The 14,945-nt window shown below is 43.6% G+C and overlaps 1 pseudogene; it reads left to right on the forward strand.

Annotated features, from left to right (window-relative positions):
* Positions 1–5,748: 5,748 nt before the first annotated feature.
* Positions 5,749–14,945, forward strand: part of LOC110583161 — a 141,689-nt pseudogene continuing 132,492 nt past the window's right edge.

Below are 14,945 nucleotides of genomic sequence, written 5' to 3' on the forward strand. Positions count from 1 at the left end.
GTATTTTCCTGGGCCAGCCCATCAAGACTTTCCCAGATCCGCTGTCTTCAGTACTAGTCTTTAGGAAGTAGCATTTCTGTGTACAATTCTGTACTACTCTTAACTTCTTTACCTCAACAGTGGAATATTACATTTTACTATATTTTCCTGCCTAGCAAATAGCTATTTATGTCTTAATAAAACAGTACAATGTGTTTTCTCCATGATTATTTAAGACTCAGGTGAGACATAAAAACAATAAAATAAAGAATTAAAAACTCACTCTCAGGAGTCAACTGGTTGAATTGGATGAAATGACTATTCTCTTTAAATTTCAACATCATTTTTTCCTAATACATGACTTTATATTTTTCAAGTCAATATCTATCATGGACATTATCATAATAAAAAGCAAACAGTTACTATACATTGAAATGAAATTCTCTAAACTATGAAAAGCAAACTGGAAATTCCTGAAAATAAAAACCAAAAATAAAAGAATGCTCTGAAGTTAAAATAAATAAAAATATGAATAGTATTCACTTTAAGTCAATAAATGTTGAGAGCCTACAATGTGCCAGTGATGTTTTTGTTATTACAAGATGTTTACAACTAGTATGTGTTTCAATGCAGTATGATTTTATATACATGTGTTTTTAAATGTTATCCAAGCAGACTAATGAACACACCGCAATAATCAAAAAAAATCTCAAGAAGAAAATAGGCAATTGCCTAGTAATATTTTCACAAATTAAAGACATGAAGACTTACTGCTTCAAATGCCAACCATAAGTTACAAATTTGATTCATGGAGTTCTTCACCTACCAGCCATGAGTAGGCAATTGAATTGGCATTGATAAATGAGCTGTCAGCTTTATTCACCAACTTTTTTAAAATTATTTTTAATTTTCTTCCCAGATTCCAGGGTCATATAACTTGTAATTCATGTAATTAAACAACAACACAAAATCATAAGAGGAAAGTTGTCAGAATCAAAGTTGTGGGCATGTCACAAAAGAATGAACTGTTACCGCACAGCAGAGCAGTTAAATGCTGGGTTGAGTGCTAGCTTGCTCTGGTAGAAATCTGTCCAGTTAAGCAAGGAAAACATTGGCAAGTGTAGGAGATGTACAGTCAGGCAAAAATCCCATGTGAGGGTTGTCTAGGAACACAAGGAGGGTCTCTGGGGAGTGCATCACTTTCACCCACAGAAAGATGGTATCGGGTGGATTTCCCACCAAGTTTGTGTCATTTATATTATTTGTTAACAAAATACATCAAACGTTGCTAAAACTCAGCATATCCCTGAGCATTTGAGCCCAAAGGGTAAAATTTCTTCCATCAGTCTTTGGATACCCCCTTTTTAGGTCATTCCACCTCTATATAAGTGATGGCTGGGTGAGCACAAAAAAAGAACAGCTAAGTCAGGCTTGGAGCATCAGAGAAGGTTTTTGAAGGAAAGGAAATCTAAGATGAGAAAGAAAATGTGAGCAGGAACTACCTACATACACCAGTGGAGGGAAGGATATTTCAGGCAAAAGGAACCACATGTACAATGTCCCCCAAATGAGAGAAAGCATGCCTTATTCCAGATGTAAATAAAATTCCCATCCTGGAGTGTTGTGTCCAGGGCACTGGAGTCTTGAGGGATGAGGCTGAAGAGTAAAAAGGTGCACAGCATGCAGACAGAGTAAGTTCTGTCAGAAACTGGGGGCAAGACGTACAGAAACAACTGACTTGACGTATTCCACCCAGTGCTCTGACCACATTGGTACTTTCAAAGGACCACTCTGGCTACACCCCCGAGTATGTTATGAAGGGAGCAAGACCAGATGCAGAGCAGCAGTTACAGGTCATGACTTAGGAAACTTTCCACAGTCTAACTGAGGCATGAAACTGGCAGGAATGACAGTGACAGCAATGGAGATGGGGGAGGATGGGCATATTTCGGAAATTTAGAAATAACAGATGCTGTAAGTGGGAAAAGACAGATATTTTTATCTCCACTGTGGGAAAAGAGAATGAAACCAGAGGTCTCAGCTGGAATTTTTGGCAAGGACAAATGGCAAAGAAGAGGTCTATCCACTGACTTCAGGAGGAGGACCGGGTTTGTGGGGGAAGAGAAAGGGTTGAGTTTGGGCTTGGTAGAATATGAAGCGTGTGTGGGACAGTAAAGCAGAGATACCCAACCTCAGTCATGAGATGTCATTTTGAAAGATGCAAAGTGAATCCATGGAAGCAGGTGGCCTCTCCATGAGTGAGAGGTAAGGATGCCCAAGAAAGAATCTTGAGAACCTGGGTTATCTCTAAAAAACAGGCTAAGGATAAAGAACCCATACAAGAAACTGGAAAAGGCCAGTGGCCAAAAAAATAAGGAAATTTTGTCAAGGGTCCCTAAAAAGGAGAGACATCCAAGGAGGAGGGAGTATGGAAAGTGTCAACTCCTACACCCGCCAGAGGGCGTGGCATACCCTCTGGTATTTCCTCCAAGCTATTGATTGAAGTGTTGCAAACAACAGGGGTGCCTGGTGGCTCAGCTGGTTAAGCGTCCAACTCTTGATCTCAGCTCAGGTCTTGGTCTCAGCGTCATGAGGTCATGCCCCATGTTGGGTTCCACGCTGGGTGTGGATCCAACTTTTAAAAAACGTGTTAATGGGCACCTGAGTGGCTCAGTTGGTTGGGTGTCCAACTCTTGATTTTGGCTCAGATCACGATCTCAGGGTTGTGAGATCGAGCCCCATGACAGGCTCTGTTCTCAGAGGGGCGTTTGCTTGAGATTCTCTCTCTCTCCCTCTGCTCTTCCCCATACATTGCCGCTTGCACAGTCTCTCTCTCAAATAAATAAATAAAATTTTTTTTAAAAGTGTTGAAAACAGCAAATTAGCTAAGAATAAAACCTGCCCCGAATATTTCAATATGCTCATCAATACCTCTTCAATCTATTAATCAATTTCACTTGAGGTACAATTATAGAAAGTTCTAGAAGTCATCACCAATCCTTACTTCTTCATGTGTCTATAAGGTTATTCTAGGAATTTGTTAAACTCCCTGGAAAGTTCTAGTTACATGGTGTTTCTGTCATTTCTCAGACTGGCCTATACGTCTGGTAACGCTACCTGCTATCCCAAGATGAATGGGGCTAATCTGACATGACTTGTCCTCATTGGTCCCACCCTGGATCCTGGTGAGCACTCTTTTCTTGTCTAGTCAACTGGAGGCTTAGGGATCATTGCACAGTAAGTAACACGAGGCTCCCCAGACCTGCCCACCCCACAGCCCTCTGACCCCATCAGCACAGAAGAATTACTGGACACAATTCCATGCCTGCAGGAGATTTATGATGCTATGATGTTACCCTTCTTAGGGTGTATACATCAACAAAGCCTTGTGTGGGAGGGAAACACGGATTTCAGAGCCAGAGGTAAGTTGAAAACCTGGTCCTGCCTCGAAGCGTGACCCAGGGTGAACTATGGATCTTTAAAGCATCAATTTCCTCATTTATTAAGTGGAGATAAAAATATGTATGCCATAGAGGTACGATGAGGTCAAAAGGATGTGATGTGTTCACACTTCTCACAATGTTGGCACGGAACCGGCCAGTTCCCTGCCCCGTCTCCTCCAAACAGCCTGCCCCGTCCTGGAGGCGGGTAGCTGTCTCTTGGTTCTATCAATCCATGGTCTTACTATGAAGATGAAACTCCTGTATTTATCCAAATTGCACTGAGTTGGAACTGCCTAGAATGGGGACATTTTACTCTTAGGGAATGGGGGCAGAGTGATGAGAAGCACATGGGGGCTGCAGAGCTCCCGTGCTTAGCGAAGGACAGGGTTCGCTATGTCTGGAAGCATCAGCAGGACCCCAGCTCAGCACCTGGACGAGTGTAAGAAGGACAGCATGTGCCCTGCTACCCAGAAACCTACAAATGGAGCTGGACCAATGAGGTAAATCCACAAATATCACAAAGCATCCCATGACATGCATCACGGGAGGGCGGAGCGAGGGAGGCCTTGGAGCCAGGCAGCGGGCCGTGAGCTGGGCCCAGTGCTGGCCGTCTGGGTAAGCTGGCGGAACCAGTGACTTAGGGAGTCACTGAACCTCTCTGGGCCTCCAGTTCTCCGTAATTGAGTAAGCATGTTGAGCTAATTCAGTGAGATGTTTTAAATACTTGGCCAGGCGTATAGAAAAGCCGTCAGTAAACGGCAGTTGGTCTTGTCGTTATTGGTGGCTTTGGGTAATTCACTTCATCCCCGAACCTTAGTTCCCTCATCTATAATGCTGGAAGATTGAACAAAGATAGCAAAAGCCCCCATCGATCCTAAAAATCTATGAATGATACAAATGAGAAGATATCTAATTCCAAGCAGGAAGTGTTCCCTCGGTGGCATTCCAACAAAGACTTCTTGGCAGACAAGGGCTTTGCTCTAGGTCTTGGCGAGTGATGCTGCCTGGTAAGTGCATCACTTTAGAGGCTGTGAGTGATCGGGAAACAGAGCTGGGAGATAAGGCTGGAAGGCTAGATGGCAGTTAACTAAGAAACACTGCAAGGGGTAAGTAGTGGACTTAGAGTTTATCCTGTACAAAATAGGAAGACAGGGACATAATCAGGTTGATGTGACATTTCAGCATTTTTCTGGCTATGGTATGCAGAAAAGATTGGTCGGAGATACAGATTCTAAAGAAAATGAATATGGAGTCGACTATAATCCTTAAGACCCAAAAGAACAGAGCTCTGAACTAAAGTGGGGGCAACAAGCTGGCCTGGGAACGAAAGGAGAATGTAAATCTCCAAGCCTACGTTGTCATCACAGTGCTGGAACACGGACCCAGAGCCCCCCATCCAGCAGGGCACGGGGACCCCAGCCCAAGCGTCTCCGTGCTCGGCATCGTCCTCTGCATGTCTGCACAAGGTTGCGTGTGCTCGAATTTTACTAATGAGTGAAAAGAGGCGTGTCTTTGCTCCACTCCTTTTCTTGCCTTAAAATAAACCACAATTCACCAGTCACAACTGCATTTGCACAAGGAAAGGCGGCTTAGACTTCAAAGGGAAACGGCGGAGGAGGGAAAAGACAAAACAAAATTGCAAGATCTGAGATTTCATCTGGTGTGAGATGGTTTTTTAAAACCATTTCGTTGCCTAAAATGTTTCCTGTCTCATTGGAAGGCATCCCCAGTGGGCTGCTAACATCCTAGGCTCCCAGGCACAGGAAGGTGCTGTGCAGGGAAGGCCTCGCCCTCCAGACAGCCACTCTCCCTCCTGCAGCTCCCCTCCTGGGGGCAAAAGCAAACACCCATGCCATTCCCTATCTACTAAAGAAAACATTGGGAAAAAGTGCAATAATTTGTGGAAAAGTTGAAGATTTAGCTGCGTGAAGGTCAGGGGCTTTATGGAGAAAGTCACAGGATGCTACTTTTCAAAGGTCAACAGGAAAAATAGAAGATTCTCCTCCTGGCCTTCTCTGGCTCAGGAGTAATCAGATGCCGCAAACATCGATAAATTCTGGGGACAGCTCTCTACGCAGAACGCAAGCCTTCATGTTACCTGATATTTGGGTTGTACAAGCTCGAGCGCACTGTGGGAGGGCTGGTCCCGGGCGAGGAACAGAGCAGCAGATCTAATTGGCACAGCACGCCTCTGTCCACCGGCCCTGCTCTTGGTGCGGGAGTGGAGAGATGCATCACAATTTGGATTTTTTAACCCCTAACGTGGAAGGGGGAGACAAGCTACGGTAGTGAGGTGGGGGTCGGCTGAGAAAAACTGGCTAGAACCATGGGCGGGGCTCCCATCCCGGGGCTGGCCTCTCACGCAAGGTTTCAGGTGGTGGCAAGGCCCGCCCTGCAGAGTGTCCTCCAGACAAACGTGGCCGTCCTTCTCCTCAGCGCCTCCCACCTCCATCAGTCGGCCGAGGATGCTGAGAATCCCTACTTCAGTGATCGAAAACCTATTGATGAAGACCCGGCAGCCCAAACACCAGCTAAGACCTTTTCTTGTGGAACAGTCCTCCCCGCCGTGAAGTCTTTCCTAGCCAGGCTCCTACACCCCTGTTCTCCGTCCTCCAAACCTTTACGTCACTTGTGTTTGGTATGTATTATGAACCGCCTCCTGGCATCTCTGTTGTTGTTGTTTTGTACTTACCTTCTCCTAAAATCTCAGAGGTCAAAGAGGCAACTCGAAGACTCAGGCCGGCTCTTCCTTTTATATTTGAATGTGCGGCCAAGAGGTTGGTGGCCTGGCCTACGGACGTGAGAAATTCCCCAAGACAGACCTCTCACTGCCTGCAGAGGGAGTCCCTTCCAACTGAGGACAGATGGGACCCTGGGGAAATTAGAAGCTTCCGAACCCACCCATCTGCTCCTGACGGGGCTATAAATTTTGATCTTTCTGGAGGATAGCTCGACAAAACCGATAAAAACCTTTTACAGCGTTCGTACCCTTTGACCCAGAAACTCCACTTTCAGGGATTTATCCTCAAATCTTAGCACGGGTGGTCCCAGCTGTGCTGGAGCTTGCTCGTGCCGGCTTGTGAGAACCATCCGCTCACACCTCACGCCTCCCAGCTGTGTATTCAGGGTCAGCACCCCGGCAGCTTGAAGCTGGTCAAGGTAGGACAGGGGCACAACCACCTCGGAAAATCCACCGACGCTACAATCAGGGCTCTTACCCCCCTGCAGCTCCAGAAAGCATTTTCAGCACATCATAGGGTATGTCTGAATGTTTAGCTAAAGTATATTTATTACAGAATATCATAGATGAAACAGAGAAAAAATTAGACACAACTTAAATGCCCATGTGTAGACCTCACTTAAATGAATTAAAATGTATCCACATTATGGACTACTATGCAACCTTCAAGTAATATTAAATAAACACACAGAAATATGTGCATATATTCAGTAAAAAATAAAAGCAGGTTGTAAAACAGTCAGCCATGATGAAATTCCATTTTTGTTGCAAGGGATGGAGGAAGAAAAAAAGTCAGCAAGGACTTTTAAATTGGATGATGCGATAGTGGGATTTTTTTATTGTTAATTAATATGTGCTAACTCTACTGTAATAAACATATTTCCCTTTTGTAACATTAAAACAGTAAGGATTCATTTTTAAGACACATAGGTCAGTGCCTATATTTAACTACACAGTTTTGTTGTTTGATACATTGCTTTTTTTTTTGTAAAGAAGAATCGCTAACAGAATGTGTGGTCGAGAGGGCCGTTCTGGGAAGACCCAGGATAAGATAGAAGACATGCAAAGTGCAACGTCCAGGAGCCCTCTCCTGCCTCATGAAGTTCTTCATTTCACGCTAATCTAAATTTGCACAAATCCTGGGAATAATCAGTGAAACCTGACACAAACAGTCTAGTCAAAGCAACTAAATTTCCTGATTTTTCAGTTTAAAAAGTTGTCTTTATTTCACTTAGGAGCACTAGCCCAGCAAAGCTGAAAATCTGCCTTCTCCCCTTCTCCTCTGGCCTTTTCTTTCTGTTTGGAACATGTTTCCTTTGCACCCCTGTCAGAGAAGTCTGGGCACTGGGGCTCCCCTGAGGGAACCAGCCAGCCCAGCGCAGCTGCTGCTGTCAGTGGAAGTCGATCTCACTGTGGAAAAGGAACCGGCCCCACATGCTGCACTGAATGGGAACGTTCTTTGGAATGCCAAGGGAGGGCTGACCTGTGACAGAAGCTCCATTGCTGGAAATGGGAGGAAAAGCCGAAGAATGTTTGCTTAGGACGCCCCTCTTAAAGGTGATGCACATGAAGCGCGCCCACCGGTTGCCTTGATGCAATCATTTGTCGGGCTCTGAGCGCGAGTCTGGACACTCACCGTGCCCAGGAGAGTTGCTGCCCTTGGCCATCCTCTTCATCCTTGCTCTCGGCAGCTGCTTGCCACAGGTCTGAGGAGCAAAAGGAAAGAAAGGCAGGCAGGGCAGCTGGTGCAGGTGGACAGAGGTGATGATTAAGCCTTCCACTTCCTTCCAGAGCTCTCTCCCCAGCAGGACCCAGGATGAGCACGAGGGGCACGCTAGAATCGCTTAAGAAGCTCTGAGAGTCTCTGGTTCCTAGCCTCCAAATCAGGAGTTGTGATTTAATTGGCCAGGTGTGGGGGGGGGCTAGTTGTTGGTATTTCCCCACATTTTCCCAGCTGGTGCTAACAGGCAGCCCGAGTTCAGAGGAAACCTCACACGCTCTGAGCTGTGCGTTGCTGACGGGAGAGGACCTGCTACTCTACCACAAGTATTTCTCCCAGAGACCAGAAATCAGAGCGTTAATATTTACTCCGGCCTCGGGAGGTGGGGTATTAAGAATGCCCCAGGGTGCATCCCGAATTATCCAAAGATCATCCTCTGGCTGTTGAAGGATTTCCAACCCCTCCTCCTAACATCACCACCAACCTTTATCTTTCAAAAGAGACTAGTAAAAGCATCTGTATTTCCTTCAAAGTGAGCAAACTGCACAGCCAACACATGACACCATTACGGAATTCAAAAGGTCCTGGGAAGAGGCAAAACCACAGATTTTAAGGGGAATTTCTCATGAGGTGAAATCTTAGAGGCATGTGGTGAAATCTTCTGATGTGAACTCTTCAAAAGATTAAAGTGTTCAATCTCCCCCTGGCAGGGTGAGATGAGCTGCCAGAAACCCAGAGAGAGGAAAAAAATGTCCTTTGTGATAGAGAAACTGTTTGATAAATTACCAGATATAATGGGTCCAATTCTTCTGCCCTTAGATCGGGAAAATAAAAATCCTAATGCCGTTAATCCAACACTGGCCAGGAGAGGTGGAGTAAAAATATGGGGGAAAGAGACACAAAATGGGAGATTCGTGCTCATGTGAAATGTACTTCTTCTTGTAAAAGCTTTGCAAGATGAATTTCCCCTCACAGAGGTGGGGGTAAGAGGTTAAAAACACGGCACCTACAGAGTTACACTAAAAGATTTCCATTAACACCATTCATAAATGTTAATGCTTCAAATGAGGACAAATTAAGGTTATCAAAAAAAATAGTCACTATTGTTATTTCCGGTGTACATTTTGTGCCATAAAAAAATGAAAAAGAATAATGTGTACTCGCCAAAGCCACCTTCCTTTCACTTTCTGTTTGATTCTGGGGGAACAAGCAAGCATAATTATAATTCCTTCAGCAATTCCAAGACATTGTTGCCTTGACTCATAAAGCAATCGTATTTTCCCTCCGGGACGCGGCTACTGATTCAGATGCACGTGCTAAGTCTGAATGTGCCGTCTGTCCCACCTCACCGGCCAGGGAACAATCTGAGCAGAGCACTGGCCACAGTTACCATCCGCTGCCTGAATCACTTCAGGCCACAGTCATCAAGCAGTAGCCTACAAGGAGTGAAAACTGGGGAAAATAGAGTTTCACGCAAGGGCAGGGAAAGTGTGGGCTTTCCCCGAGCCTTCGGTGCTAGGCTCGAACTCTCCGTCCCCTCAATCTAAATAGGGAGAGCTGTGCCTCCTCGATTGGAAGCATATTGGAAATCTACGAAAATACTGGAAAGTCACCTTGGATATTGATCATTAAGAATAGCCACTGACATCGGGCTACAGAAACAAACATTTTGCCAATTCCCCTGTTGAATAAGGAAGCTGGACACTCAAAACTTTTGCTAGGCAGTGAGGTGCCTATATTCCATGTGAGTTTGGTCCTGTCTCTGCCATTTACTGGTAATATCATCTTAGGCAGGTTATATAACCTTGCTAAACCTTGGTTTTCTCCTCTGTAAAGTGGGGATAATCATTACAGTGCTTCAGGAGGATGAGAGACTGAGTGTTTTTTGTGGACTCTTGTATTTCTTGTGCCAAAAAAAAAAAAAAAAACCTCAAACTACATTTATAAGTGACAAATTCTGATAAGGATTAACTTGAAGAAAGACAAGTAAATCCCTTAGTGCACTACTCACCCATATTATCACTCAGTTAATGTTGGTTATGACAGTTGTTACCTAAGTTGGGTAATAAAAGACTAGAGGTTTATCTTCATTCTTCACAGGATAGGCATTTTAGCTTCCTAAAAGGAGTGACTCTCACTCACGAGGCAATTTCGGCAACCTTACGCTGGCTGTCAACCGCCAGCCCAGTGGAATTACTACCACCTGGTGAGACATAGAGCCAGGGAGTTAAATGTGATCACCCGTGTGTACACATGGGTCCTCAAAAACACGGCTATGATTCTCATCCGCTCTTGTCATTATGTTCATCTGAGGCTGGAGCTTGGAGGGTCTGCAGAGATCATTCGGTTTAACTCTCTTCCTTTGGCAGATGAGGCAAAGTGTGCAGAACGGCCAGAAACCTCACCACCCATCCCTGACACATGCTCTGGGGCTTCTGGTTCCTTCGATCCTACTCCAGCAGATGTGACTTATGTGCCATGTGTCATAAGTACACCCCAAAGGTGGCTTTGGGGAAGATTTAAGATCACAAGGTCCTAAGATGTCAGAATGAGAAAGAATATTAAACATGACTAATCCTAAACCTTCCATTTCCATTGGTGATGGTGACTACAGGACCTCCAGTGACTCTTCAGGGTTCCACACTGGTCCCTGATGCCTGAGTCTATCTGGCAATCAGCTAAATTTATAAAAGCTGCTGGACATAAACACTACTGAAAGCTTACACTCTAAAGAGGGCCCGTATTGAAAGCACCAAAACATCAAAAAATCCATGAACGAAGAGGGCGGTCTATCTACATGGGAGGATACAGCGAGAGCAACTTCAGAATAAATAAATAAATTTCCATTGCAGTAATCCAGTTTGGGAATGACAGGGCTTTAACTAAAGCCATTACGCTTGGCCTGTAAAGGGATCAATAGGGGGAAAATTAAAGAAGTAGAATCAATGAGATGGTATTATTTTCCTAGGGTCGCTGTAACAAAGTACCTCAAACTGAGTAGCTTAAAATAATCAGAATTTACGCTGCCACAGTTCTGGGGGCCAGAAGTCCAAAGTCAAGGTGTCAGCAAGGCTATGCTCACTCTGAAGGCTCTCAGAGAAGAATCCTCCCTTGCTTCTTCCAATTGGTGGTGGTGGCGAGCAATCCTTGGCGTCCTGGGCTTATGGCTGGGACACTCCAATCTCTGCCTCTGTTGTCACATGGTCTTCTTCCCTCCATGTGTCTCTGTGTTTCTCTAAATCTCTCTTATAAGGACACCAGTCGTGGGATTAGGGCCCACCTTAATCCAGTATGAACTCATCTTAATTTAACCAAATTTAATTTAACCAATTCTTCCGCAAAGACCTTATTTCCAAATAAGGCCATATTTTGAGGTTAGTAGACACGAATGGAGGTGGTGGGGACAGGGAGAGACATTAGTGAACTCAGAATAGGGATTTATTGACTGGCTAACAGCATTCAGAGAATGAGGAAGAGACAGTCTGGATTGACTTCTGGTTTGAAAAATAGGTTGGCTGGAGAAGACATGAAGATTGAAGATAATTCTATTAAATTAGTTTATTTTGAGTTGAAAGAAGCTATGGGCCATCCAGCAGTCAGTGTGAAGCCAGGCCCAGTGAGGGTTCTTGGGGAGCAGAGCAGCCTTGGACCTGTGAGAGATGTGCCCTCTAGGTCTCAGGAAAGCAAGAAAACACGGGCTCATATAACCACCCCATTTCTATCCCAGAGGTCTTGATTCAATCGTTTGAATGATTGAGAATTTTTTTTTCTCCTTTTAGCTTTAAACAAAATATATAAAAATGGGAAGGGAGGTGAAAACACCGCCTCTCTGTGGCGTCATCCCCAGCCTTTAGCCTGCTGATGAAGACAGGAGCCAGGAGGCACTTTGCAATTCTCCATTCCTCTTCCACCACCCAAAACCCATAGTCATGTGGAGCTTGGGCCACACAAGGTGTTCACAAGTGCTGAGCAAGCCCACAGCCAGAGTGAAGTTCTAGCAAGACAATCTGTACAACCTAGGTTCTAAGTAGTTCAAATAGTTAAAATAAAAGTTTGCACAGAGGAAACACTGAAAACATACACACACAAAAAGGCTATTTTGGAAGATAGGAAAGCAGATAAAAGAGTGATAACCAATTCAGCAAAGTAGAGAAAATAAAGGGCCTGGGGAGAGGGAAGCCATCGGTAGACAAGCTACAAGTACAACAGAAAGTGTAGACACCAGGCAAAGGGAAGGGGGGAGTGAGGCATGCGGCTGGAAACAGCCAGCAGGACGAAAGCCTGTGTGAGGAGCACTTAGACCCCCAGATCCTTCTTCTCCCTTTCCCTCTCCCTCCAACCTAGCAGGAGACAAGACATGTACTCTTGGGGAAGTTAGGCTAGAGGTCTTCTGGACTCCAGATGCTAGATACAGAGAGGGTTGAGAAGTGAAGCAATGGACTGAAAACAAGGGGACTTGCATGAAAGTCATCGTACTAGATGGTGAGGCTCCCAGCCCTGTGTGTCCTTGGAACCCACAGTCATCCAGGTTTATACTGGCAAGCTGAATAGAAGAGTCTTCTTTGGGGAAAGCAACTAGCCCTGGAGAGATTCCTAAAGATAATGGTATTTGGCCATCCACAACAAAATAGCCAAGTGCTGTCTGATTGTTATGGAACCTGGACTGGATCGCCTGACGGAAGAACCAAGCGGCATCCGGAGATCTTGGAGGACAGGAGGTTTATTTAACGTTGCGAGCTCAGAGGAGAGTGGTCTCCAAAGGTCTGAGCCCCGAGCACAAACAAAGGGGGCAATCTATACACATCTACTTTCACACATTTGGCACTTTTGGCACGTATGCGAAGCGAGGCAGGGAGAAGAACCTGGATTGGTCCACGCGGGAAGCAGAGCAGGGAGAAGAACCCAGAAGAGCCCCAGGGCAAGGACTGGGACTTTCTCACTGGCTCGGTTGGCCATCTTAGGACACAGATTTTCCTTATCATAATCACCCCATAGTGATGCCCCACCAGATAATAACTTTACCCCAGTATACATAGCTTCTAACACACTTTCTATAGGTTTGTTCCTACACGTGACAAATAACTAAAGACCACCAACCATTGGAAGAAAGCTTCTAACACAAAAGACAGAGAATAAAAAGAAACAAATCAAGAAAAGAAACTTGGAGAAAAGGAGACTAGACAGGAAGTAGGAGAAACTTCAAAATATATGTATATGCTCAGAGAGACAAAAGAATACTATACATCACTGAAATAAAAATCAGCTGCTTTAGAAAAGGGCAATTGTAAGAATAACAAAGACCTCTTAGGAATTAAAATGATTATATTTTAAAAATTTATCAAATGTGAAGTAAGTTGAAGCAATTTCCTATAAAATAAAACTAAAAGAAAAAGTAAAAGGAAATAGGACAAAAATATATAAAGCAATTAGATGATCAAACAGAGAGGTCCATATAAAAAATTTAAAAATTAAAAATAATTTAAAAATATAAAAATTAACTTAAAATTAATTAATTAAAAAAAAAAAAACAGAGAGGTCCAACATCCACATAATAGGACATCCAAAAAAGAGAGGCTGGAGAAAATGGTGGAAAAGTAATTGGCAAAGAAAAATACAAAAAAATTTCTCATAATGATGGAAGGATAAGAATTTCCAGATTGAATGACTCCATCAAGTGTCTAGCATAAATAGTCTAAAACTTAAAAAAAAAAAGAACTTACATCAGACCACCATGAACTAAGACTCTAAAGGCTTCTAGAGATTACAATAATTTTTTAAAAACCAAAATAATTATGAATCAAAATAATATTATACTTCTCCACAGCAACACTGGAAGCATGTAGACAATAGAGCAATTTCTTCAAATTCTGAAGAAAAAACACTTTCAAATTGAAATTTCAGTTTAGGTAAAGCATCACTCAAGGACAGATAAAAGATAGTTTCAGACCTGCAGTTCTCAAAAAGATTGTTTCCCACACAGATTTTTCTCAGAGAGCTGAGAAAAATTCAATGAGTTATACCAGCACCAGAGAGTAAACTAAGAAAAAGATCCAAGAGGCAGAAGGTCAAGTTTGGAGAAGAAGTAAGTAGAATACTCCAAGTGCTTATAGAGGGGAGTCCAATATGACAAGGGTGCTTCACCCCTACAGGACCCAGATGCTGCTGAGCTCCAAGAGGATAAATTCCAGAGCTGAGAAATCCAAGAAAAATATGCAACTCATGTCTTTAATTATAGAAAGGAGTTTTATTGGTTGACTGCAAAATTTGGAGGGGATTCGGTGATGGAGAAATAGACAGCCAAGCAAGTCAATATTGAAAACAAATATCGTACAAGAAAGGAATCATAATCATCTGTGAACAAGTTATAGTGATGTAAACACTGAATATTCAAAAATCACCATGTAAACTTATTGAAAGTCTGGGGAGAAGGTCAGGAAGATGTCTAAAAGAGCTAAATGTTTATCTTCCATTTAAAAAAAAAAGGAGTCCACATATATGATGTCTAAAATTTTAAAAATATGAAAGTTATATATAATATTATTTAGAATGGGGAGGTAAGTATTGAAAGCAGTGCCCAAAATAGCAGAAGTGGGGGCTGGGCCCCTGGGGAAGGAGAAGGTCAGGGGACGCTTGCTTTTACATTTTAAACCCTTTAGTGATATTTGACTTTTAAAACCACATATGGGTGGTATTTGATAAAATTTAAATTAAAAAAAGAGAAAATTCCATCTTTAGGCCCAAGAAGGAGTTAACTGCAGATTCACAGGTGCAAACCCTCAAGGCTATGTGGGCATTGGTACAGATGGCACTGTGCAGGGATTCCTCATCTGAGGTTTGGCAGGAGTACCTGGGACTGACACCTGAGAGGTGAGTGATCCGTACAGTAAGGGAGAGAACATGATTGCTGCCTGTCACAGTTCCTGAGGATGGCTCCTTAGGATCTGTGACTCATTTTGATGTAACTTCACACTTCACCAGTGCAGTGGATTCAGAGCAAGTAGTTTGGGGAAAGAGATGATGTTTTTATGACTTCATAATAGCGCCCAAACAAAATGTAATTTGC

This window comes from Neomonachus schauinslandi, chromosome 8 (assembly GCF_002201575.2).
Source record: "Neomonachus schauinslandi chromosome 8, ASM220157v2, whole genome shotgun sequence".
NCBI lineage: Eukaryota > Metazoa > Chordata > Mammalia > Carnivora > Phocidae > Neomonachus > Neomonachus schauinslandi.